Source organism: Brienomyrus brachyistius, unplaced genomic scaffold (genome assembly GCF_023856365.1).
Source record: "Brienomyrus brachyistius isolate T26 unplaced genomic scaffold, BBRACH_0.4 scaffold45, whole genome shotgun sequence".
In the NCBI taxonomy this organism is placed as follows: Eukaryota; Metazoa; Chordata; class Actinopteri; order Osteoglossiformes; family Mormyridae; genus Brienomyrus; species Brienomyrus brachyistius.
Window position 1 is genome coordinate 1,479,589 of NW_026042320.1, and position 25,637 is coordinate 1,505,225.

At 42.6% G+C, this 25,637-nt stretch overlaps 1 pseudogene; it reads left to right on the forward strand.

The window, feature by feature from the left end:
- LOC125723040 (cytohesin-1-like) overlaps positions 1-25,637 on the forward strand; it is a 458,952-nt pseudogene that overhangs the window by 155,714 nt on the left and 277,601 nt on the right.

Consider the following 25,637-nt stretch of genomic DNA (forward strand, 5'->3'; position numbering starts at 1 on the left):
AACGTTTCTACCTTTCAGAGAGGTACAATGTCTTTGGATGTCTTTTGTCTTGTGCAGTCTGGGAGTTGACTGAATGCTGGGGCGGGGGTAGCTTTTCCTTTGTAGTGGGGTCCGGTGGGGCGCCTTGGGCTCTGTGGGGCCCGGTGGTGCTGCTGCCTTGGGCCCCGGTCTGGATGGGCCTGGGCCCCCCTCCCTGGATGGATTTCGGGGAACGGGGAGTGCCTATGGGGGTCAGCGGGGGAGCTGGCTCCGGGGGGTGAGGTATTTTGCCCCCCCCCATTCCTTTCCTCCCCATCCCTAAATGCTTCCCTCCTCCCGCTCCATCACACCACCACACATGTAGGGTTTTGAGGTGTAGGTGCGTTGCTGGGATGCAGGGTAGGTATTCCTCCTCTGTCCCTTCGCGACCACCTGTACCTCATTCATACACTACAACGTAGACACTCTCATTACTTACTCTCTCATGACACATACATTTAGGGCGTTGGGGATGGGCACACAGAATGGCATCCAGAGGGCGGTCTGTTCATTCAGCCTTACCTCTGGTGCCAGGGCCCACATCTCAATTTTAATCACACACAGACATTGAGGGCTCTGGGGAGAGGCGGAGCTAACACCAGCTGTTGGTCGGCAGGGGGTGGTTAGTGCCATGCCCTTCACCTGTTTTAAAAGCACTTTAGAACAACACACACCAACACCACATCTGAGCGGGCAAAGGGGGGCATGGGGTCTTTTCACACCCCCGTTCCCTGTTCGCCATTTGGGGCTGGGGGCTGAGAGGAAGAGCTGGCCGTCTGGTCGGGGTCTGGGCTGGTGGGCTTCTCGGCTACTGCGGGGTCCGGGGTGATCTTCTGGTCTCCTCGCCAGAGGAAAAATAGGGGTCCACATAGAGTATATATGGGGAGTGAGAGTATGTGTACAGCGTTCATGTCTGTGTGTCTAAATGTTGGGTGAATGTGTAAATATTTGTTTATGTCTGCATGAGGGTGGGAACGTATGCTTGTATATGTGTGTGCCTGTTTGTCTATACACACGTGTCAGGTTGGGTCCTAGACTCCACCTGAAATAACATCTCGGGCACAATAAAGTGGTCCTCCGCAGAGGGGGGGTGGTGGAGGGAAAAAAAAAAAAAAAAAAAGCTTGTGACCCACCGACCGATTTTCTTATTTGATTACTGTTGTTCCTTGTCTTGTTTTTGACCCCTCGTGGTCTGCTTTTGTTTTTATTAGTGTCTCTAGTGTTTTTCCCCTTTCCTCCTTTGAATCCCTGAGTGAGTCGTCCACTCTCTGTTTCTGCTTGCTCCATGACACGCTGTCGCTCTCAATCCGCCCTGGACCTGTGACAGTATTTCTGTTTTTGCTTTTGTTTGGACGTACTGAGTTTAGGATACCTAGCTTAGAAGGAATAGTTTAGCCTGTCATGTGTAACGTTGTTAAATGCGCTGATATCAGTGTTATGTCACAGTACCAGAAACTTAAAATGGTACATTTTGTTTTCTTTTTGTTTTCTTGCAATTACTACATACAAATGTTTAATGTTTTGCTGACATCTAATTAGAAAATAAATGCATTTATGCTTTAAATGATCTTTTTGTTGTCTTCAATCATTTCAACAGGTGAAAATGACCTGAAATCAATGAGTTTGAACACTGGACACTACATTCCGTGTTTGTGTATAAAGTCATGTTTAGCGTACATGCGAGTTCATTCGTATCCTTTTCCCCAGAGACAAAAAGTAGGCTAGGCTAATGGGAAAAAAACACACAAATATATAGACCTAATGTCAGTGTATTATTCATGAGGTTTTGTAATATCTGAGACCAAATTAAACTTAATCTGTGTATTTAATGGATTTATGTGCTATTGCTACTGGTTTAATTGGTAAATAGGCCTTTTTCCAAGCAATTGAATATTTAAATGGGAATGTTTTACGTTATTGATTTAGCTTTAATCATGAAGTACCAAGCCTGATATCAATCCATGTCTAATGTGACATATTCAGGACATGCAAAGTCTATACACATAGGCACAGACTATGGCTGGGATTCGTGTGGCCTACCCTGCAGATGGGAGGCCAACACTGCATGGTATATATTCTTTAAATTTATTTAATATTAGTTACATAATTACTCATATAGACCATGTTAATACTTAATATTGCATATTATATATAGTGAAAATTATACTCTCATATACTATACTGTGTGAAGTGTATGTAAGTATGGAATATCCATCCATTGGCTGTAGCACTTATCCTATTCAAGGTCAAAGCCAGAAGCTATGGATGCAAGACTGGGACAACAGGAGCTGACCCTGACAGGAAGCTCATCTCATAATGATATTCCCCACACCGTGCTGCTTCTTGCAGAGCTTTGCTGGGGTAGGTGGTGTGGCTATCATACCAGCCGGCGACGCATCCAGTTAGGATGCTCTTGATGACACAGTTATGAAGTGTCCTGAGGATAAGGGGACTTGTGCCACACCTTTTAGCTCGTCGGAGGTAGAAGGGCCGCTGCTATGCATTTAAATTTTTCCCAATATGATAAATGTAGCGTGGAAAAAGTAACCATATCAGTTTACATGGGCTTCTACAGGGGGTTAAGTATCCATCCATCCATTTTCTGAAGCCACTTAATTCCAACTGGGGTTGCCTGGGGACTGGAACCTATCCCAAGAACACTGGGCACAAGTGGGAACCAACCCTGGGGAATCACCAACACACCACAGGGTGCACACACAACTACAGGACCAATTTAGACTCACCATTCAACCCCTCTTGAATGCTTTTGGACCGTGGGAGGAAACTACAGCGCCTGGTGAAAACTCAGACAAACAGAGGGAGAGCGTGCAAACTCCACGCAGAAAGGACTTGGGATTGAACACAGGACCTTCTTGCTGTAAGGCAGCAGGGCAAACCACTGCGCCACCATGCTGCCCCCATGTTAAGTATGATAAGTAATATGACAAATGTCATAGCTTAGCTATAGATATGCATAAAATGTACGGAAAGACGATATAAACATCTTGTTACTGGTTCATAATCATAGTGAGAATATCTTATTGTTATGCAAACGTTAGTGCTTCCTTTGTTTCTGATTTGTGTCTTCAGGATCTCCAGGGCAGCTTGTGGACAAACAGGAGGTGATGCCTATGAAAGGAGACACTGTCAGTATTCAGTGTCACTATACTGACATTTACATTGACATGATGTGGTGTAGGATGGGCAGGGGCTCCTGTGTAGAGAATTCTGGGAGTTTGGATGGGAGGCCTGTGGAGCTCAGTGATGAAAGAGTTTATAAAGTGCTCAGCGTCACAATGAGGCGACTGGAGAGGAAGGACACGGGCTGGTACCTGTGTGTGGCAGAAAACCTGCAGACACTCCTTCCTATTAAAGTCAATGCACAACCACACACAGCACTGAATGTAAGTAATTAATTAAAATATGTGAGTCGTTTATACTCTATTAGAAATAAATAAAGGCTAAATGGATCCCAAATCTTTCCCTCGTGAAGGAAGTTGGCGCATTTTTTTGGGAAGAATCTGTTTGGGGGAGGGGGCGTGCACTGTACTCACTGGGGTATTACCAACAAGCACCAGGGTGAACAAAATACTCAGCTAAAGTCAGAGCAAAGCTAAAAAGAATGAAATTAAGCAGTTTTAGCTGACTTTAGCGGACATTCTTATAATAAACTCATTTCTTACGGGTATTATACTTGATATATGAAGTATGTTAACACCCCTTGGCCTAGATTTGTGATCTTTCATTCCTCTGAATCCTTTGCTCATCCCCATTCAAATTCATCCATTGCCGTTAATTTCCTTATTGGATTTTCTGTCATTCTGAATTTTTCAGAAAACCTACTTATTTTGCACAGGCCAAAAATTTTGTCCAATCTTCTACTTTGTAATTTGGCACCCTGTCAGAGGCCCATCCAAAATACTGGCTCACCAAATTTGGGTTTAATCCATTCATTCCTGTAGCAATACCATCAGGTCAAATTTCAAGATATGTTTCTGCATGTAAATTCTGAATTCTTAAGCCTGGGATTATGATCTTTGGTGTGTTTAAAGCCATGGCTTGTCTAACTTCGATTTCACTCATTAATTAAGTCTGTCATATTGTCATTTTGAATTTTCCTGAAAAAAAAGTTTTTTGGAAACCTAGGCTGTTGATCAAATCATCATCAAATTTGGGGTGCATCATCTAGAAGGGATTGTGACCAAAAGTTACTAAAAGTCAGATGCTATGGCCACTATCATCCAATGAATTTGATGACAAAGCCACTGAACAGGATGTGTGGCCATATCTCAACAAAACTTTGATTGGATAAAATTGATTTGGTGACTGGACTTGGGGCCCAATTCTGAGGAATAAGAACAAAAATAGTGTCATTCCACCACTAGGTGGTGTTGCAATAAGTAAACATGCCTTGTGGCTAATAACTGTTGAATGGATTGACCTAGGGGGGCGGCATGGTGGTACAGTGGTCAGCAATGTTGCCTCACACCTCTGGGACCCGGGTTCGAGTCTCCACCTGGGTTACGTGTGTGTGGAGTTTGCATGTTCTCCCCATGTCGTCATGGGGTTTCCTCCCACAGTCCAAATACATGCTGAGCCTAATTGGACTTGCTAAATTGCCCGTAGGTGTGCGTGTGAGCGTGAATGGTGTGTGAGTGTGCCCTGCTATGGGCTGGCCCCCCATCCTGGGTTGTTCCCTGCCTCGTGCCCATTGCTTCCAGGATAGGCCCTGGACCCCTCGCGACCCAGTGGGATAAGCGGTTAAGAAAATGAATGGATGGATTGTCTTAGTACCCAGCCTCATAAGTGAAACCTGAGGAACTTTTGACTTGCAAAGCGATTTGTCCATCACATTCCAATGATTTTAATGGTGATGCCGCCAATCACTGTGTGTTAACATATCTCAGCAATTCTTTGGTCGTTTGAGGCCAAACTTGGTATTTTTACTTGGGGCCACACCTTTGGGGAGTGCATCAAATTCTGTGTCATTTAACCACTGGGGTGGGACACGTTTCATTGACCTACAATATTTTTTCTAATACATTTTGATGCATTGGCCTTTCAAAAGTGGTTGCTATGACTGGGGATTGTCAGAATTTGTCAGTGTTTTTTGTAGCCTTTGATCACCTTCATATCTATTCATAGACATCGTTTTTAAATGTGCAACAACATGGATTATTTGTGACTGTGAAAGTCATGACAGCCAGCTAATAGGCAGATTTATTTGCAAAGCCTTCACTACAGAATGTTCATACCTCAATTCTTTTCATCTAACCCTGTCATAAGCAAAATCTGTACCTCATAAAATTGTCTAAAATCAATATTTCTAATCAAATAGTTTAATTTCTCTATTTTATTTTTTTACCACATGAAGCACAATGAGTGCTTAAAATTTCAATTTTCAAGGTAAAACGTCAAATAAAGTGTTTTAACAGAATATTCTATGTAATTTCAAGGTCACAGCAGAGTTGCCCTGCAGCCTCGTCGGCAAAGAGCAGGAAATTCGGGAAAAAGCCTTAAAAATGCTCCGAAACAGGAGGGAGGACCTCCGAAGGTCATGAAAGGTAATACATACTGTACATAGGGAACCTGCAAGCAAGTTAAAATTATTCAAGCCCCCTGCAGTCAAATTAAATCATGAATGTAATGTCCGGAATACAGACCTAGTCAGCCAAGGCTGAATAATGTTCCTGTTCATGTTCTGCTTCACTTTTCTGGCTTCTCATGTCGTGGCAAAACTTCATTTCTACTGATTCCATTGTCTAGAAGAGAGAAGGACTTCAGCTTCACTCCAACGGTATGTAGCTTTTCTGTATTTATACCTTATCATTGTGTAATATATATAGTCATACATTTCATAATTTAGCTTCTAAAATATTGTGCAATCACCAGCCCAATTGATAATTTTGCCATCTGAATCCTCTCAGGATCAGTACAGTATATGTGCAAACATATTTTATGTGTTTACAGACGTGTAAGACTACTGAAAAAAGATGGGAGAACAGTGGCCCTTGGAGGTAAAATGTGTTTTTACATTTTCCCAGTGCTGCTGCATGATTCACTGTACTGCAGTGTGAGGTTTCCCATTGCTCAGCACACCTAATTTGGCTAAAGAACTTGATGATGTTACGATGATCAGTGTGTTGGCCAGTGAAACTGACAATGTGCTGAATTTTGGGAAATTTTGAAATGTATTATAAACACAGTATATTAATCTGCAAAATTAATTAATAATAATTAATAATTAATAGCAAAACAGTCTGAAACGTAACTGAGATACAGAGGTTATACACTGATCAGCCATAACATGTGAAGTGAATAACATTGATTATTTGGTTACAGGGGCATCTGGCTGTGGGGGGGTTATATTAGGCAGTAGGTGAGCGCTTTGTCCTTGAAGCTGATGTGTTGGAAGCAGAAACAATGTGCAAGTGTAAGGATGGGAGTGACTTTGACATGGGCCATTTGGTGATGGCTAGAGAGCTGGATCATAGCGTCTCCAAACCCCCAGCTCTTGTGAGATGGTCCTGCAGTGGTCAACAGGTTCATGGTGGGGCCAAGGCTCACCTTTGCCGCCAAAATAGCCTTGACTCATCAGGGCGGGGATTCCACTAGACCTCTGAAGGTTTGCTGTACTATCTGACATGTAATGAGCCTCCGTCACCCATTAACATATTTTCCTTCCGTTTTGGAGATGATATGAGTCATCTAGCCATCACAACTTGGCCCTTGTCATTCAAATCTTTAGGCTTGCCCATTTTTCTGCATCCCAGTATATCCTACACATTGTTTATTTGCTGCCTAATAGGTCCCACCCACTACCAGGTGCCACTATAATCAGGTAATCAATGTTATTCACCTGTCAGTGGGCGCAGTGTTTGACAAATATAGTTTAAAATATCAGTCATTTAACCTAATTCCGAAACATTAAATGTAGAAGGGAAATAATGGAAGCTATTGCTTGTGTGGAGTGAATTGAACTTAATTTTGAACAATGTTTCAAATTGCTACATACCTGAAATGTTTGTGGTTTCTTGTAGAAATAACAGAAGCACTTAAGATTTGCCTCCAGGACATCACACCTCCTATTAAGCGCCTTTACAAAGTAAGTAATTTCCTTGAAATATCATCAAAATATTTTTTTTTCTGGACAGCTCTAAGACTGGGTTTCCGTGGGACATTAGTCAAGTCAAGTCAAGTAGGTTTTATTGTCATTTCAACAATAAACATCCACAACGCTCCAACCGGAAGCCCTGGATAACTACGGGGGTGCGCATGCTCAATAGTTTTGTGTTCCCTCACAATACTTTTCCTAATAATAATAACTGTACTCTGTCCATTTAAAGTATAAAAGTTAGAATTAATGGATTAATAAGTATAAACCAAAACAATACAGACGTGTCCAGTTAAGTGTACTTTACTGTTTACAGTAACTGGCAGTCATTGGACATAGTGCAATTATTATTATCATTATTATTAATTATTAATATTATTATCATCATCATTATTTGTTATTATTATTATTATTATCCATCCATTTTCCAAACCGCATATCCTACTGGGTCGCGAGGGGTCTGAAGCCTATCCCGGAAGCAATGGGCACGAGGCAGGGAACAACCCAGGATAGGGGGCCAGCCCATCGTAGGGCACACTCACACACCATGCATTCACACATGCACACCTACAGGCAATTTAGCAACTCCAATTTGCCTCAGCATGTTTTTGGACTGTGGGGGGAAACCGGAGTACCCGGAGGCAACCCCACGATGACATGGGGAGAACATGCAAACTCCACACACACGTGTTACCCAGGCGGAGATTAGAACCTGGGTCCCAGAGGTGAGGCAACAGTGCTAACCACTGCACCACCATGCCACCCCCTAAATAATCCCTTAATTAATAAAAATTAATGGGTGAAATAAAGAATTTTAAGGGTTTACGGACCCTTATAATAATATTAAACTCCCTTTATTAGAATTGCAGGCAAATGTAAGTAATTTTAAATAGTAAAGGAACCTTACAATACTCTTAAACTGCCCCTTAATTAATCAGAATTAAAGGGCAATGTTATGTAATTACAGAGCGTCAAACAATCTTAAATTGCCCCTTAATTCATAAAAAAAATTAAGGGGTGAAATAAGGATTTTTTGAGTGTTAATTTAAGAGGCAATTTCGAAAAATTAAGGGGGGAAATTCAGTAGTTTTACTAACACACACCTTGTTTATACCTGTATACCACTGTGAGTCCAAGTCCTCGCCCAGCATTTACTGACACAGGTTAATGTAAGGAAACATCAGCACATTTTAACATGGCCACAATTCCATCTTTGGTAAATACCTTATATATAGAACATAATATGGATTTGCAGACACCCTCAAAAACCCTGTAATAACAAGAATAAGGCTATATAAACTTTTTCACTGGCTGGTTCTTTTTTTATCTCATACATCTTACTGACTGATCCGAATGTCAATACATTTTGATGTACAAGTTGTAGTAACTGCATGTTTGAAGAAGCTCCATCCTCCTAATATTTTTTCTTCTTTACCATTATAGGCAGGAGAAAGAGTGAAATGCAGGAAAAAATACATAGATGGGTCAAGTAAGCAGCAGGAGCAAAGAGCAGAAGAGGAAATAGGAAAGAAGAAGGGAGAGGAAAAGAGAGAGAGAGGAGAGAAGACAGATGAGGAGGGAAAAGCAGTGGAAGAAGGAAGCAACAAATGTAAAGGAGGAAGAGGCTATGAAGACGGAACTTATAGCCCAGCGAAGGCTTTCCAAGCCCAAGGGGGCAAGCGGCCGGTAAAAGTAAGGAAGCAACAAACGTAAAGGAGGAAGAGGCTATGAAGACGGAGCTTATAGCCCAGCGAAGGCTTTCCAAGCGCAAGGGGACAAGCGGCCGGTAAAAGGAAGGAAGCTTTTCTCATTGTAATTCATTCATGCATGATAATAAAACAATACGTTTGTCATATTGGTTTGTGATTTATTATGCTTTATTTTTACATAAACATTTGAGCACACAATTAAAATTATGTGGTGATATAAGGATATTTTAAGTGCTTAAGAACTTAAAACAGTCTTAAATAATCTATCCATCCATTTTCAAAACCGCTTATCCTACTGGGTCGCGGGGGGTCCGGAGCCTATCCTGGAAGCAATGGGCACGAGTCAGGGAACAACCCAGGATGGGGGGCCAGCCCATCGCAGGGCACACACACACCATTCACTCACACATGCACTCCTATGGGCAATTTAGCAACTCCAACTAGCCTCAGCATGTTTTTGGACTGTGGGGGGAATCTGAAGTACCCAGAGGGAACCCCATGACGACATGGGGAGAACATGCAAACTCCACACACATGTAACCCACGCGGAAACTCGAACCCGGGTCCCAGAGGTGTGAGGCAACAGTGCTAACCAGTGCACCTGTCAGAGTTCGCTGGTTAAAGCGGGTAGTGCGCACAGGCTGACAAGCGGGCAGGAAGCAGGCAAGCAGGCGGAGTACGGGGAAAACGGGGATTTATTCGGGATCGGGACGGAGCAGACAGCACTAAGACTAACTAACATCAATGACGGACCAGAAACTAAGGCAAGTCATGGACTGAAATAGACGAGACTGGCGAAAATAAGTGGACACAGCTGGGCAAGATCAAGGAAGCACACGTGGGTAATCAGGGGGCGTGGCACACACGAGGATCGTACGAGCCGGGCATGACAGCACCACCATGCCGCCCCTGAAGTAGTACACTCTTACTTAATTTATTAATTAACCAGAAAGTATTAGTTATATACTGATCCCACGTTCGTTCATTCTTAATCATAACAGTTACTTTATTTGTTCATCATTTGTACTTGAGTAGTTACTGAGTTATTACTGAGTAATGTGTATTTGAACAATATAAAATATAATAATATATGTGCTATAAATCAACAAACCATTGTCCTTTCCTTTTATCCACTGCAGGGCTGCAGGAAGCAGCATACAGAGGAAATGCCTTGGGCGGGATGGTAGCCCGGTTCAGGGCTCACATACTGGCTCACATGTGAGCAATGAAGAAGTAGCACTTCATGTGTACAGGAGAAAAACAGCAACCAGAGGAATCCTATGCAATCTCAGTGAGAATAAACTCCCCAGACCCAGGACTGGGGCAGGAATTGCAGGATTCTCCTCTAGCATTTATTTTGGCATACTGTATTTATTGCTATTATCCTTGGTACATGTTTATATTTGCCAATAATTGAAATTGAAATAAACATGATTATTATTCATCCATCCTCGTACCGCATATCCTGGAGACGAGGGCCTGGAGCTTATCCCAGGTAGCATAGGACACAATGGTATACTTTTGGATGGGATGTCAGTCCATTGCAGGGAATGCACTCACTCACACACTGTGGGCAATTTAGAGATGACAGTCTATTATTATTAGGATACCTATAGTTTTTAGTAGTTTTCACTATTATTATGCTTTTTGCCATGGGAGTCTATGGCAGCCCATAGAGCTGATTGGCAACTTTTTTTAAATTTGGCACATCGATAGAGGTCAGTTCCAACTATTCATACCAAATTTGGGTTCAATCCATCCATCACTCTAGCGCCACCCACAGGCCAAATTTCAAGAAATGTTTTTGTCTTATTCTGTTTCTTATCATTGTATGATTATGCTATTTACTTTTAAGTATTAGCATTACCTGTCTTGGTGACATCCCATAATACAGCTCTGATGACCTGATCACATATAAAACACTTCCCACGCAGCACATTATGCTTTACTATCTATTTATTATTCAAACATCAAACTTTGATGACGTCAATGTATATCCCTGACATAAATCACTGACGTGAAGCTATGGACATCATACTTAACTAGCTGACGTTTTAGTATTTTATATAGCATGATGGGTGCAGATCTAACTTAGTGTATAACTTAGTTTCGGCAGTAGTTTTGCTATATAGAGTCCATCGTTTATGGCACACGGCCATAAACAACCAGAGGAGTCTGTTCAGTGACAGGTTGTTTCTCCCAAAGACAAGGACCAACAGTCTTAAAAACTCCTTTGTCCCATACGCCATCAAGCTGTTTAACTCCTCTCTGGAGGGGAGAGGGAGGGGAAACAGGTGGACAAAGGAGGGGGGGACAACTAAGCTGTAGTGCCTCTTCACTTCACTGTGCAATACTCTTGTGAAATAACTTTGGTTTTTGGTTCAATACTGGAAATGTGCAATACTTTTGGTTTTTTGGTTCAATACTGGGAATGTGCAATTCCATTGTATTCTCTTATTCCTATTTATTCTATTTATCCCTTTTGTATTTTATTTTTCTTTGCATCTATATATGTATATATATAACATTTGCTCACGTTGTTATTTTTTTTTTTTGTAACTTCTGTCGGTGCTGTGCTCTTGGAATCCGAATTTCCCAGAGGAATCTACCCGAGGGATTAATAAAGTTTCTATCTATCTATCTATCTATCTATCTATCTATCTATCTATCTATCTATCTATCTATCTATCTATCTATCTATCTATCTATCTATCTATCTATCTATCTATCTATCTATCTATCTATCGTCATGATCCCATAGTTAGCGGAAGCGAAAATTGTGTAATTAGTACAAGTACTAAAGAAATGTAATGTAATGTAATACCGAACAGCTTTCAAAAATGCGGTACCGCAATACCTTTTTGGCACCGGTATCCCGCGCAGCATCAGTCTGCCTGAGATATTTGATAAAGTGTGGATCTTCCTATACGTGCAGCACGAATAAATAAAAACCTCTGCTTTGTATACTTGACAAATCTGCGTGTTTCATCATACTCAAAACCGCCCCAAATAAGCCACAAAATTAACCATGAATTCTACCCTACTGTGGTACACAGCTTTGCTTCTTATGTTTCTTTCACACAAAAAGTTGCAGGTTGACGACAAAACGTGCTCGCGTCCGGACCAGTAAGTGCAACAGGGGGGCAGAACTGCTCCCATTTTATCGTATAACTTATCTTATTATTTAGTATCTGTCTTTGTATGTACAGTGGTGCCTCGACCCACGAACAGTCCTGATCACGAATAAATCGGGTTACGAACCAGATGTTCCAAAATGTTTTGTACCGGTTGTCGAACCGTGTTTCGGGCCGCGAACCCATAAACGTCCCGAAAAGGGTCCAATGAAAGCTCCCCAAAGAACCACCTGAAACGCGAAGAAATGTCCAGTATAATAATAATTTAAAAAAATCATATTTTCGAAATTACTGCATTTGACTGTTACTCAGTCTTTTAATGTTGATTGTTTAGTTTTTTGGGGGGATGTTTTGTGGTTCTTTTCCGTGTTTTGGCGTCTTTCGAGCGACCAGCGTATGCTCAGTTTTAATGTTTTATTTAATTTAGCATTTGTTAGCATGTAAATGTAAATGTATGCTCTCAGTTATATGTGCACAGTCTGTCATAATTTGATTGTACGGTAGGGGGTGTTGAGTTGTACTGCGCGTGCTCGAATTGTATATATGTATGTATAGAGTGACCTAAAGAGAAAGACGGCGATATGTCCTAGTTCATGGTGAATAACGTGTTGTGTGAACTTATTTTTCCATTTATAAATCCTCTATTATTGTTAGTCTTCTCCCGATTTTCTTATCGCTGCACCGACAGTTTGACGTGCCAACAGCATTATTTGTTACAAGTAAAGTTATTTTAATTTAAGTCTATATTCTTGGTCGCGTTCTCCCCATGTTGTCGTGGGCTTTCCTCCGGGTACCACCTAAATTGCCCGTAGGAGTGCATGTGTGAGTGAATGGTGTGTGAGTGTGCCCTGCAATGGGCTGGACCCCCATCCTCGATTTTTCCCTGCCTTGTGCCCATTGCTTCCAGGATAGGCAACCCAGTAGGATAAGCGGTTTGGAAAATGTATGGATGGATTCTTGGTCACAGAAAAATATTAAAAATTGAAGGAAAATTCAGTGTTTCTGAAGTTTAAACATATTGAACATAATACACATTTACATTATTTGAAATGGGAGAAATTGATTGAGGTCACGCACTTTTCAGGTCAGGAACTAAGTTCGTGAGCCGAGGTATGACTGTATATTGAAATATGTTTGTGTAAAATTCAGTATATTGTTTGGATTATATTTAAATTTTATGTGCAGGTTAGTTAGTGTCATATGCAGGGTTGCCAACCCTCACTCAAGATTTCTTGTAGTCAATCTGTTTTGTTCCATTATAAACCTAAAATTAGCTGCATCAAAAGTGTTGGGGTAGTCTGCAAACCCTCCAGACTATTTACAAGGTAGTAAGACTGTTACACATATGGAGATGAATGTGCAGACTTGTCTGGAATTGAGAATCTCACGCCAGCCAGCTGACCAAAGATAGCAGCTTTGCCTGTGCAGTAATGCGGTTGTTGATTGGGAAGGTGTGGGTCAGTGCAGAAGTGTAGTCCACATGTCAGGAGTGACTGACAGCTCCATTGCATTGCCTGTATGTCGTTTTTCCTCATTCAGAATCAGACGAATGGAGAAAGCTGTTTGCTGGAGCGACGACAGATACTGGGCAACTTGGGACAAGTGGGGAGAGGTGATTGACTGGGGAGATGAGAAAGAGCTGTGCTCCCCAGCAGAATCACCTTCTGACCAGGCTGACAGTTCCACTGAGTCACATTCCCGAAGGCGAATTGCCAAGGCAGTTAGCTGGACGGATGATGCTTATTGGGCAGCCTGGGACAAGTGGGAAGAGATCATCTGCTGGGGTGATGAAGAGGAGTGCTCCCAAGTAACTCCACCCACTAGCCAGCTTGGGAGGGATAAGGGGATAGATGTACATGGGTTGGAGGCTTTTGTGATGAATAACACGACAATCTCCATAAAGCCTGTAGACAACCATCGAGACAGTCTGGAGATAGGAGCTGTTCAGGTAGACCTCTGCCAGTTTGATCTCGAATATTTAGATCAAAGTAAATTTGATTTTGAAATTGTACAAGTACAAATTGGAGAAGTCAAAGTGGAGGAGACTAGAGAAAAGGCTTTTGAAAAAGCATTTGAATTGGAAATTGTGGATGTGGCAGTAGAAGTTATAAACAGTGAATTCCAGTTGAATGCTATAAATTTGGATATTGTTGAAACTAAGGTGGACAAATTATTATTGGAAGAACTGATCGTTGGCGATTTAGAAGCAGGCAATGTGAAGGTGTCAGTGTCAAATGGCAATGTGGTGAAGGTACCCTTAAGGTACCCTTCACCACAGAGGAACAGAAGGACCAGGCAACCTTAGACCATACTCTCTGGTGGTTGACTCGTGGCAACTGGACTTGTCTCTGAAAGTTAGAAACATTTCGCTGCTCATCCAATCAGCTTCTTCAGACTGAGGGAGGTAGTAAGTGTCCACATATTTATCCTCCTGGGTAAGTAGTATAAGGGGGCTCGTTGAGTGAAACAAAGTGGGGGGGGGGGGGTTGCGGGTAGATGTAACCAGTCCCTCCTACTCCAATAGAGTGGGTCGTTAAGGGTGGTCCACCTGGTGGAGGTGTGAATTGGGTATGTTTTTTTCCTGGGAATAATTTTTGTTTTGGCAAATGATGAGATGGCCGCAGGTTAAATTGGAGACAGGTTGTGCCTAATGCCTCTACCTCTGTTGATGCACATGCAAAGCTGCTTGGACGAGCGGTGAAACGTTTCTACCTTTCAGAGAGGTACAATGTCTTTGGATGTCTTTTGTCTTGTGCAGTCTGGGAGTTGACTGAATGCTGGGGCGGGGGTAGCTTTTCCTTTGTAGTGGGGTCCGGTGGGGCGCCTTGGGCTCTGTGGGGCCCGGTGGTGCTGCTGCTTTGGGCCCCGGTCTGGATGGGCCTGGGCCCCCCTCCCTGGATGGATTTCGGGGAACGGGGAGTGCTTATGGGGGTCAGCGGGGGAGCTGGCTCCGGGGGGGGAGGTATTTTGCCCCCCCCCATTCCTTTCCTCCCCATCCCTAAATGCTTCCCTCCTCCCGCTCCATCACACCACCACACATGTAGGGCTTTGAGGTGTAGGTGCGTTGCTGGGATGCAGGGTAGGTATTCCTCCTCTGTCCCCTCGCGACCACCTGTACCTCATTCATACACTACAACGTAGACACTCTCATTACTTACTCTCTCATGACACATACATTTAGGGCGTTGGGGATGGGCACACAGAATGGCATCCAGAGGGCGGTCTGTTCATTCAGCCTTACCTCTGGTGCCAGGGCCCACATCTCAATTTTAATCACACATAGACATTGAGGGCTCTGGGGAGAGGCCGAGCTAACACCAGCTGTTGGTCGGCAGGGGGTGGTTAGTGCCATGCCCTTCACCTGTTTTAAAAGCACTTTAGAACAACACACACCAACACCACATCTGAGCGGGCGAAGGGGGGCATGGGGTCTTTTCACACCCCCGTTCCCTGTTCGCCATTTGGGGCTGGGGGCTGAGAGGAAGAGCTGGCCGTCTGGTCGGGGTCTGGGCTGGTGGGCTTCTCGGCTACTGCGGGGTCCGGGGTGATCTTCTGGTCTCCTTGCCAGAGGAAAAATAGGGGTCCACATAGAGTATACATGGGGAGTGAGAGTATGTGTACAGCGTTCATTTCTGTGTGTCTAAATGTTGAGTGAATGTGTAAATATTTGTTTGTCTGCATGAGGGTGGGAACGTATGCTTGTATATGTGTGTGCCTGTTTGTCTATACACACGTGTCAGGTTGGGTCCTAGACTCCACCTGAAATAACATCTCGGGCACAATAAAGTGGTCCTCCGCAGAGGGGGGGTGGTGGAGGGAAAAAAAAAAAAAAAAAAGCTTGTGACCCACCGACCGATTTCTTATTTGATTACTGTTGTTCCTTGTCTTGTTTTTGACCCCTCGTGGTCTGCTTTTGTTTTTATTAGTGTCTCTAGTGTTTTTCCCCTTTCCTCCTTTGAATCCCTGAGTGAGTCGTCCACTCTCTGTTTCTGCTTGCTCCATGACACGCTGTCACTCTCAATCCGCCCTGGACCTGTGACAGTATTTCTGTTTTTGCTTTTGTTTGGACGTACTGAGTTTAGGATACCTAGCTTAGAAGGAATAGTTTAGCCTGTCATGTGTAACGTTGTTAAATGCGCTGATATCAGTGTTATGTCACAGTACCAGAAACTTAAAATGGTACATTTTGTTTTCTTTTTGTTTTCTTGCAATTACTACATACAAATGTTTAATGTTTTGCTGACATCTAATTAGAAAATAAATGCATTTATGCTTTAAATGATCTTTTTGTTGTCTTCAATCATTTCAACAGGTGAAAATGACCTGAAATCAATGAGTTTGAACACTGGACACTACATTCCGTGTTTGTGTATAAAGTCATGTTTAGCGTACATGCGAGATCATTCGTATCCTTTTCCCCTTCGACAAAAAGTAGGTTAGGCTAATGGGAAAAAAACACACAAATATATAGACCTAATGTCAGTGTATTATTCATGAGGTTTTGTAATATCTGAGACCAAATTAAACTTAATCTGTGTATTTAATGGATTTATGTGCTATTGCTACTGGTTTAATTGGTAAATAGGCCTTTTTCCAAGCAATTGAATATTTAAATGGGAATGTTTTACGTTATTGATTTAGCTTTAGTCATGAAGTACCAAGCTTGATATCAATCCATGTCTAATGTGACATATTCAGGACATGCAAAGTCTATACACATAGGCACAGACTATGGCTGGGATTCGTGTGGCCTACCCTGCAGATGGGAGGCCAACACTGCATGGTATATATTCTTTAAATTTATTTAATATTAGTTACATAATTACTCATATAGACCATGTTAATACTTAATAGTGCATGTAAAGAAAATTATACTCTCATTTGACATTAATGTGTGAAGTGCATGTAAGTATGGAATATCCATCCATTGGCTGTAGCACTTATCCTATTCAAGGTCAAAGCCAGAAGCTATGGATGCAAGACTGGGACAACAGGAGCTGACCCTGACAGGAAGCTCATCTCATAATGATATTCCCCACACCGTGCTACTTCTTGCAGAGCTTTGCTGGGGTAGGTGGTGTGGCTATCATACCAGCCGGCGACGCATCCAGTTAGGATGCTCTTGATGACACAGTTATAAAGTGTCCTGAGGATAAGGGGACTTGTGCCACACCTTTTAGCTCGTCGGAGGTAGAAGGGCCGCTGCTATGCATTTAAATTTTTCCCAATATGATAAATGTAGCGTGGAAAAAGTAACCATATCAGTTTACATGGGCTTCTACAGGGGGTTAAGTATCCATCCATCCATTTTCTGAAGCCACTTAATTCCAACTGGGGTTGCCTGGGGACTGGAACCTATCCCAAGAACACTGGGCACAAGTGGGAACCAACCCTGGGGAATCACCAACACACCACAGGGTGCACACACAACTACAGGACCAATTTAGACTCACCATTCAACCCCTCTTGAATGCTTTTGGACCGTGGGAGGAAACTACAGCGCCTGGTGAAAACTCAGACAAACAGAGGGAGAGCGTGCAAACTCCACGCAGAAAGGACTTGGAATTGAACACAGGACCTTCTTGCTGTAAGGCAGCAGGGCAAACCACTGCGCCACCATGCTGCCCCCGTGTTAAGTATGATAAGTAATATGACAAATGTCATAGCTTAGCGATAGACCGTGGGAGGAAACTACAGCGCCTGGTGAAAACTCAGACAAACAGAGGGAGAGCGTGCAAACTCCACGCAGAAAGGACTTGGAATTGAACACAGGACCTTCTTGCTGTAAGGCAGCAGGGCAAACCACTGCGCCACCATGCTGCCCCCGTGTTAAGTATGATAAGTAATATGACAAATGTCATAGCTTAGCGATAGATATGCATAAAATGTACGGAAAGACGATATAAACATCTTGTTACTGGTTCATAATTATAGTGAGAATATCTTATTGTTATGCAAACGTTAGTGCTTCCTTTGTTTCTGATTTGTGTCTTCAGGATCTCCAGGGCAGCTTGTGGACAAACAGGAGGTGACACCTATGAAAGGAGACACTGTCAGTATTCAGTGTCACTATACTGACATTTACATTGACATGATGTGGTGTAGGATGGGCAGGGGCTCCTGTGTAGAGAATTCTGGGAGTTTGGATGGGAGGCCTGTGGAGCTCAGTGATGAAAGAGTTAATAAAGTGCTCAGCGTCACAATGAGGCGACTGGAGAGGAAGGACACGGGCTGGTACCTGTGTGTGGCAGAAAACCTGCAGACACTCCTTCCTATCAAAGTCAATGCACAACCACACACAGCACTGAATGTAAGTAATTAATTAAAATATGTGAGTCGTTTATACTCTATTACAAATAAATAAAGGCTAAATGGATCCCAAATCTTTCCCTCGTGAAGGAAGTTGGCGCGTTTTTTTGGGAAGAATCTGTTTGGGGGAGGGGGCGTGCACTGTACTCACTGGGGTATTACCAACAAGCACCAGGGTGAACAAAATACTCAGCTAAAGTCAGAGCAAAGCTAAAAAGAATGAAATTAAGCAGTTTTAGCTGACTTTAGCGGACATTCTTATAATAAACTCATTTCTTACGGGTATTATACTTGATATATGAAGTATGTTAACACCCCTTGGCCTAGATTTGTGATCTTTCATTCCTCTGAATCCTTTGGTCATCCCGATTCAAATTCATCCATTGCCGTTAATTTCCTTATTGTATTTTCTGTCATTCTGAATTTTTCAGAAAACCTACTTATTTTGCACAGGCCAAAAATTTTGTCCAATCTTCTACTTTGTAATTTGGCACCCTGACAGAGGCCCATCCAAAATACTGGCTCACCAAATTTGGGGGTAATCCATTCATTCCTGTAGCAACACCATCAGGTGAAATTTCAAGATATGTTTCTGCATGTAAATTCTGAATTCTTAAACCTGGGATTATGATCTTTTGTGTGTTTAAAGCCATGGCTTGTCTAACTTCGATTGCACTCATTAATTAAGTCTGTCATATTGTCATTTTGAATTTTTCTGAAAAAAAATGTTTTTTTCAAACCTAGGCTGTTGATCAAATCATCATCAAATTTGGGGTGCATCATCTAGAAGGGATTGTGACCAAAAATTACTAAAAGTCAGATGCTATGGCCACTATCATCCAATGAATTTGATGACAAAGCCACTGAACAGGATGTGTGGCCATATCTCAACAAAACTTTGTTTGGATAAAATTGATTTGGTGACTGGACTTGGGGCCCAATTCTGAGGAATAAGAACAAAAATAGTGTCATTCCACCACTAGGTGGTGTTGCAATAAATAAACATGCCTTGTGGCTAATAACTGTTGAATGGACTGACCTAGGGGGGCGGCATGGTGGTGCAGTGGTCAGCACTGTTGCCTCACACCTCTGGGACCCGGGTTCGAGTCTCCACCTGGGTTACGTGTGTGTGGAGTTTGCATGTTCTTCCCATGTCGTCATGGGGTTTCCTCCAGGTACTCCGGTTTCCTCCTACAGTCCAAATACATGCTGAGCCTAATTGGAGTTGCTAAATTGCCCATAGGTGTGCATGTGTGAATGCATGGTGAGTGAGTGTGCCCTGTGATGGGCTGGCCCCCCATCCTGGGTTGTTCCCTGCCTCGTGCCCATTGCGTCCGGGATAGGCTCCGGACCCCCCACGACCCAGTAGGATAAGTGGTTTGGGAAAATGGATGGATAATAATAATAATAATAACAAATAATGATGATGATAATAATAATAATTAATAATAATAATGATGATAATAATAATTGCACTATGTGCAATGACTGCCAGTTACTGTAAACAGTAAAGTACACTTTTCTGGACATGTCTGTATTGTTTTGGTTTATACTTATTAATCCATTAATTCTAACTTTTGTACTTTAAATGGACAGAGTACAGTTATTATTATTAGGAAAAGTATTGTGAGGGAACACAAAACTATTGAGAGGAAACACAAAACAATTGTAAATTGTAACAATTCAATTGTAATAATTGAAAAATATATTTTTTCTTAGGGACTCAATATACTGCAGATGATCTGTAGATAAAAATCACAAATACATCACTATCAACTATATGTGGTTTTATTTATGATGTATGAAATCAAAATCATTAGGACGCAAAGGAAAATGGCTCTTCGCAATTTTCTTTAAACCGTAATCATAGGCTAATTGATTAAACATAAGTATTGATTTATTTCCATGACAATATTGTATATACAGTAATATTTATTTTGTCACCCTGGTTTATTTCATTACACATAAGGAAAGTCACAGAGAATAATAACCAAAGGGTGAAGAATTTGATTTTATTTTGAAAGATCACTTTGTTATGGAAGGCCATTTGGGACTTAACATCTACTTTGACACCCATGTCAACACGTCAAACAAATTACGTCTTAACACGTATATTATTTACGTGTTAAGCCATTCGGACATCTTAACACGTCTTAAAACTGCATGTTAATGTGGCCAATTTGAACCTCTTAAGACGTTTGTACCTTTAATGCATCTATGCTATTGGTTGGCATAAACGTACACACCCCTTTTGACGTAAGGGCTATACGTATGCAGTACGTGCCCTGTACGTTGTAGTCACGTGGTCTCTACGTTCAGCCATGTGAGTCCTACGTTGTTAATACGTATAGGCAACATATGTATTACGTGTCAAACGTGACTGTGATGTTGTATTCGGCACAGTCCATTTGTTGGAGGGGTGAATCACGGGCTTATTTAAACTGGCAGAACAGTTATCTTTAAATCTTTACAAAGTATAACTGGCAGTTTTAACATTTAATGAAACTGGAGCAAAAATGGTACATCTGGCTAATATTGATTTAATTGCACTGGTGTTTGTCATTGTGCTGAACAGTGCAGATGAGTTAAACTTATTTTGATCACTTTCTGTTCTGCATTAACAGCAAAAACTATATATTCAGCAACGAAACGTATGTAGTTATTAATTTATTTGTAATAAGGAGTTTATAGTGAACGGTCATAGCAACAGTATGAATGGCATCAATAATTTAGCTGCCTTATATTTTACCGGATTTACGTCGCATAGCCATTCTAGATATCTGAAATGACAATTGTGGATAGGAAGAATGTCATTGTGGATATCTGAAATGCTCTCTTTGACTAGGAAGAATTGAGTTAGAGATATCTGCAATACACATCCAGTCTAGCGATTAAATGTTAAAACGCCTTGCCATACTTTTGCATGTATTGTTCCTGTGCTGCAGTATTAAACTATTTTAAAATGCAAAATAATTATTCTGTGACTGCATTGTTAATTTTTTTTTTTACAGTTTTTCTGAATGCTTAAACACTAACAATGATTCTTATAAAACTATTAATAGTTATAGCAAAATTACTCACTGTTTTGCACTCAGTTTGCACTTTTGTAACACACAATTTGCAAATGTGTAAATACAATCCACTGCACAGCACTCTTTTTGTGGAACTGTAAACACATCTCACTGTTTTACACACAATTTCTAAATGATCAACACACTCCTAGTAAAACTATACACATTTATGGCTATTGTTTACACTATTTTGCCAACTGTCTGGCCACACTGTCACATGTGAAAACGGTTTTAGATAATTAGTTCACTTTGCAATCAGCATGAGCGCTATAAATAAGCCACAGGTACAGTAAGCTTTCAGTGTGGAGAACAATGGAGGGAGAAGGAAGACTGAGAAGAGTGAGAATTAGAGAACGGCGAGGAAGAGGATGAAGACTAGGAGGTGAATTTAGAGGATGAGGAGGTGAAGAGGAAGTTGGAAGGGTAAGAAGAAATAGAATAACTGATGTCATCAGAGCTACAACAGTGGATCATGTGATCAACCATGGAATGACCCTGAGGGAAGCTGGCCAACGGGTTCAGCCTGACCTGAGCCGCTACGCTGTAGCAGGCATCATAAGGACGGTTCCAAATGAGAATCGGTTAGTACAGTTACTTCACAGTACGTTTTGTAATAGTACTATAATCTAATGAGAAACACAACAATGCTGTACAGGTAAAAACTGAAATGGTTACTCTACAGACCTGCTAGACATCCAGAATCTGGGGGCAGAGGAAGAATGTTCACTGAAGAACGAGAGACCCATATAGTCAATATGGTGATCACAAATAATTCCATTAGGCTACGAGAAATACAGCAGCGTATAATAGAGGATGACACCACCTCCCAAAACATGAACAATGTGAGCATCTCTGCATTATCTCGTGTACTGGCATGCAACAGAATCAGGATGAAGCACATTTACAGAGTCCCTTTTGAAAGAAACAGTGAACGCGTTGGCATGGCAGGAACATTACTGGACACGGTGCCATAACCAATGTCCCAGGACAGTGTGGTGGTAACATAACTATGTGTGCAGCTATAAGTCAGAACGGTGCTGTTCACCATCATGCAACCCTGGGCCCATGTAACACTGCACACATTATTACATTCCTGGACAGCCTACATCATATGCTCACTAATGTTCACAGACCAGTTATGTCATCATATGGGACAATATTAGTTTCCATAGGACTGCTTTAGTTCGCAACTGGTTTACAGTCGCCCACTCTTCACTGTACTCAACCTCCCGCCTTACTCTCCATTCTTGAATCCGATTGAAGAATTATTCTCTGCCTGGTGCTGGAAGGTCTATGATCGTCATCCCCATCAACGCATGGCTCTTTTACAGGCAATGGAGGAGGCATGCGAGGATATTGACCAGGCATCATGTCAGGCCAGGATAAGGCACTCCAGGAGAGTTTCCCCGGTGCCTTGGACTAGAAAGCATTGCATGTGATGTTGATGAAATTCTGTGGCCGGACCCAAAGAGACGACAAGACTGATTTTTTTTCTCTCTCTCAGTGAAATTGTATGTTGTCTTGTGTTTGTTTTGATGCATGTGAATAAACATTCATACTTGAAATTTGAATCTTGAATTGTGTTTACAGAACTATTTATGACAAAAGTATGACCTCAAATTGACATACCTTGTGCACAGAGAAAGCAAAAGTCAGATGTGTTTTCCATTCCTACCATCAGTGTGTAGTTGGTGCATTGTGTGCTTATTAAGATGATGGTTTGTGTTAACTGATTGGTACAAAAATACCATTTTTACAAAGGTTTGAAGAGTTAAGCAAGATTTATTAGTTTTTGCAAGAGACCTACAATGTTTTGCTGATTTGGTGGTTTTTTTTATTTGTGTGAAGAGTTTTTGCAAAATAGCCAATAGTTATGTGTTTAAGCCATCAGAAAAAACATGTGTGCTTTGGTGCACATCCATCCATCCATCCATTTTCCAAATATTATCCTATATTGGGTCGCGGGGGGTCCGGAGCCTATCCCGGAAGCAATGGGCACGAGGCAGGGAACAACCCAGGATGGAGGGTCAGCCCATTGCAGGGCACACTCACACACCATTCACTCACACATGCACACCTACGGGCAATTTAGCAACTCCAATTAGCCTCAGCATGTTTTTGGACTGTGGGGGGAAACCGGAGTACCCGGAGGAAACCCCACGACGACATGGGGAGAACATGCAAACTCCACACACATGTGACTCAGGCAGAGACTCAAACCTGGGTCCCAGAGGTGTGAGGCAACAGTGCTAACCACTGCACCACCATGCCACCCACCAGAAAACCATACATGTTCTTAATCTCAAAATCAGTTCATTGTTTTCCCAGAAGGTGGCAGCACATCAGCACTGAAACCTTGGACAAGGATCGCCGCACCTTTTCCTGCATTTGGAGCTGTTTCATTCCCTAATTTTGCGACTTAACAGACTTTAGGCCGCCCTTTCTTTCTGTATGGGACTGCTGCAGAGTGACGGCCTGTATTCTGTTACTCATTGTTTGCACTCTTCATAGATTTCAACACTCAGATTCTTGGTTAGATTGGGGTATTTTCTTTTTGTTTTCCGTTTATTTGTATACCAGTGGCTGCCTCTATTGATCTGGCTGACTAAGATTTGATTGGTCTGGGGTGGTGGTGTTCACACTTTCACCTTGTGCAGTATAGTTGTGTGGGGATCAGTGTGGTGGGGCAGTTGTGTGTGTGTGTGTGTGTGTTTAGGGGACTCCATTCCCCTTTTTGATCAACTTCACCGGACACCTGTTTCTTGCTTGGGTTTTGTCAGCTAGTGGCCAAAGGCTGATTGCTGGTTAATTTTTTAAGGTCGTTGATGCTAAAGCGCTTGTCTTGTTTCTTGGTTTTATATTTTCAACAAACTGTCAATAGTACAAACACGTCCAGCTCCATTCGGTAAATGAACTTGTGTGCTCTTAATTTAGAGTAATTTTTCCTGTGGTGAAATTCCCCAGGTGGCATAGTCGTGTCCTTGTACTACTGACCGCTCTCTGCCACAAACACTTTACTCTAAACCTAAGCCTAATCCTAACCCTAACCATAGCCCCAAACGTCATGTCCTGCCACCTCCCTGACGTGGCTCTAATAAGCCATGCCTGCTGCTCGTTGGTCTCGCGTCTCGTTCCATCCCTCATGTTAAACACTCCCAGCTACTTCCAGTCTCTTCCCTTGTTATTCCTGTATAAGTGCTTCCTGGCCCTGTGTTCGCCATTGATGTGGTGCCCTCCATGTTGCTTGTTCCCTAGCCTCACATCTTGATCCCAGTAAATCCCAGTTTATTGTCTGACAACACCTGCTCCCAGAGTCGTTCATCCTGGCACCCAATAGACTGACGGAACTCGACAAGCCCCAGTAGATTCCCCAGGTCCCTACAGCTGATCACTGCTGCTTGTGTCCAGCATACCTAATGTCGCTGGTTCAGGCCGCAGTACATCTTTCCCCAGAGAGAATGACCCATCTCTGACAGATGGCATAGCCGCCCTCTCCCCGGATTCCCAAGTGGAGGGTGTGACAGCTATAGCGGAGATCCTCAGGGCCCTCTGGAATGGAGTGAGTGTGCTGAACCCCGCAGAGGTGGGGTGCTCTGGAGAAAAGGAGCCCGCCGTCTCCATGTCGTTTGCCGTAGGGCGACCTGCGTCCTCATTGTCACTTGAAGTCTGACAACATGATGCTTCTCTGGGATTTACTGTGATCCCCCTGTTCGCCAAAACATGCTCCCCAAAGCTCTCCAGCACAGAAGAACAGGCTTCACTCCTAGTTCTATGGTTGTCAGAGGGCTGGACCACAGTAGAGGTCGGACTTTGCTTCAACATGGTTTTATTGGAAGTCTGCACACAATACAGATGTTTCCTACCGTCCTTCGTTCCAATTAAATGTGGAAACGTTTTGTCAGCTGGCTGGACAAGACCCTACTGCCTCTTTTAGTAGTACACATAGTAGTGAGCAGTGGTGACGTAATGGTTAGGGAAGCGCACTCGTGATTGAAAGACACTGCATCTACAGTATCTGGCCCAGGAGAGCCGGCCGTTGCAGTCGTTACATCCGCACTTAAGGCTCCCGGCCCAGAGAGGGAGGCTCAGGCCGCACCCACAGTGTCCAACACAGGTGAGGCTTGGTTGCTTCTAGGCTTCTCATAGAATCTGACACGGTTCCCTGGTAACCAGCCGACACCTGCCACACTGCTCCATAATGTCAGGCCAGCGTCCACCTCTCTGTCCCCTGATGCCTGGCCAGCACCCACGTCAATGTCCCCAGACGTCCAGCCGGTGCCCA